Below are 3,147 nucleotides of genomic sequence, written 5' to 3'. Positions count from 1 at the left end.
GGACGTAGGTTCATCACTCTCTATTATCAATAGATCATGATGATCTGTCACTCAAACCACATATCGATCAGGTTCGTGACGTGTCCTTTCGGACCTACGCACTTCAGGTTTCACAGGTGTAAATTCTACGACTCTTCGTAAAACTAATTGATCATCTTCCTAAGATGATGAAACCACATCCTGTGTTTCTCGAACTTCTTCGAGTTGTATTTTACTCCCACTGTTCTTCTTAGAAAGAAATTCTCTCTCAAGAAAAACACCACTATGAGCAACAAACACTTTGTTCTCGGTGGGGTAGTAAAAGTAATAACCTTTGGTTTCTTTAGGACAACCAATGAAGTAGCATTCATCAGATTTAGGTCCAAGCTTATCAGTAAACATATATTTGACATAAGCATTAGAACCTTAAATTTTCAGAAAAGACAGATTTGGAACCTTTCTAGTACACATTTCATATGGTGTCTTTTCAACTGATTTTGATGGACATCTATTTAGCGTAAACACAGACATTTCTAGAGCGTATCACCAAAAGGATGGTGGAAGATCTGCATGACTCATCATTGATCGAACCATATCTAATAAAGTTCAATTTCTCCTTTCGGACACACCATTCCATTGTGGTGTTCCTGGAGGAGTGAATTGTGAAACAATTCCACATTCTCTCAGATGATCATTAAACGCTTGACTAAAATATTCTCCACCTCGATCAGATCGAAGGGTTTTTGTTTTCTTGTCAAGCTGATTTTGTACTTCGTTTTGATATTCTATGAACTTTTCAAAAGATTCAGACTTATGTTTCAATAGATAAACATAACCATATCTACTGAAGTCGTCAGTAAATGTAATGAAGTACTGATAGTTTCCTCTAGCATTTATATTGGGCCGCATACATCAGTATGTACCAGTTCCAATAAGTCTTTGGCTCCTTAGCCATTTTACCCAATAAATAAGATTCACATTTTTCATATGATTCATAATCAAATGAGCTCAAAAGTCCATCACTATCAAGCTTTTGAATGCGTTTCTTATTTATGTGGCCCAAACGAAAATGCCAAAGAAAATTCTGATTCGTGTCGTTAAACTTGAATATTTTGGTACTGATATTATAGACATGCACGCTTTGGTCTAGAATATAAATCTAAAATATAAAGTACATTCTCTAATGGACCGCTACCATAAAAATTATCATTACAATAAAAAAACAACACTTGTTTTTGATCGGAAACTGAAATTCTTCCAAATCCAAACAAGGAATGGAAATAATATTCCTACTTATAGCAAGTACATAGTAGCAATTCTTAAGTTCTAAAACCAAGCATGAAGGTAAAGACAAGTGAAATGTTGCCACAGCTAATGCAGCAACCCTTGCTCCATTTCCCAAGCGTAGGTCTACTTGTCCTTTCTCCAATATTCTACTGTTACTTAGGCCATTCATATTCGTACATATATGAGCACCATAGCCGGTATCCAATACCCAAGAAGTAGAGCCAGAAGTAGTAACATTTACTTCTATAACATAAATACCCCTAGACGATGTTTCAAAAGTCTTTTTCTTTTTCAGATCTTCCAAGTAGGGTAAACTTAGAAGAAGGATCAAGCTGGCTAGGATTCGAAATCCAGCTTGGTTTATCCTTTCCTTTAAAGTTTTACACTCTTGTTTGAGAACAATTCTCGGGTTTCGATACCAGTGGAGGAAATTTTATCCATTCAATATGTCCTTCTCAAGGGCATATTGCAATGAAAGTGGGTTGTGAGGAGTTAGCTTTTCAGGAATAGAAGAATAGCAAATATTAATATGATGTGTAGGAATTAGAGAAATCTCAACAATTAAGAAAACTCATATTATATTCAAAACGTTTTCCTCAAATGAATATAATAATCAAAGATCCATATTTCACTAGAACCCGAGTGAGCTTTGGCTCATCGTCCGAATATAAAGCTATTTAGGTAAGCAACACTTTGCTAATTATATCCAATATAATTCTTGGTTGTCAAACGACATCTTATGTCTTATCCAACCTATGTCTCTAAGCCCAAAACCGTTTTTATAGCCTAGTCAAGTAAACCAATCTTGTTTCACATGGTAACCGTTAGCATCCACCTCGCTCATGTAATTGCAGACACCTTGCTTTGGCAAGCCCATCTTACAACGAAACGAGCCTTGATGGTTGATAAAATTGGGTAGACATAAAAAATACTTGAAATTAATTGAGGAATTAATTTTATCCAATTTAATTTTATATTTAAAATTTTATATCTAATATAAAAAATAAATATAACTAATACATATCTTATATGTACTTTAATTGGATTATGAATAATTATATTAATTTTAGAATCTAATCAAATTAGAATTATAAATTATAGGCACAGAAACGATCGAATCAAATCGGTCAAGCTAACCAAATAAGAACTGGTTTAACCGGTTTAAAAGTTTAGACAGAATCTGACCAACTAGGTTACAATAACACACATTGACTTCTGAAATCAATTATACATAAACAATTTCTTTGACGTGCGCATGTTGTTTGAATAATCGGTTTCAGAAACCAATTCTCGGTGACGATCACACAATCACATGATTCCATGATACATATTATTTTATCTAAAATAAAGTTAACAAATATTACAATAACACGAGTGCTTTATTTAAATTATATGTATGCATAAATCATGTGTAAACAACATACATAGTCATCACATGACAACGCGTATATCTAGATATTCTTAAATCACTTGCAACTGATTAATTGAATTAGTTAGATATATCAGATCAAACATAATTTCTTTTGTTCATAAACAAACTAACAACGAACGTGTATAGCTCTATAAACACATTGAAGCTATCTCAATTTATTTTCAGTATTATGCAAGAAGGATCTGATACCACTGTTGGAATTCATACCGGTTTATAACAATTTATAAATCAACCTATGAATTCAATTTGCATAGAATTTCATGTCAATACTGAAATAAATCTAGATCTTAGAATCACGAATATACCTGGAAGTTTTGCAGCGGAACAATAAATAAAACAGCCAATGTTTCAAGCACTCCAAACGTCGTGCCTCTACCGGTATTCACACGCACACAGACTAGATCGAAACGGGATGCTAGTGCGCAAGATCTTCTCAACGAACAATTCGT

General features: G+C 33.7%; 1 pseudogene; it reads right to left on the bottom strand.

Moving 5' to 3' along the window:
• LOC106338149 overlaps positions 1–2,143 on the bottom strand; it is an 11,118-nt pseudogene extending 8,975 nt beyond the window's left edge.
• Positions 2,144–3,147: the final 1,004 nt, after the last annotated feature.

Source organism: Brassica oleracea, chromosome C4 (genome assembly GCF_000695525.1).
Source record: "Brassica oleracea var. oleracea cultivar TO1000 chromosome C4, BOL, whole genome shotgun sequence".
Lineage (NCBI taxonomy): Eukaryota > Viridiplantae > Streptophyta > Magnoliopsida > Brassicales > Brassicaceae > Brassica > Brassica oleracea.
The sequence above is the reverse complement of the archived record's forward strand: the minus strand, read 5'-3'. Positions and strand labels throughout refer to the sequence as shown.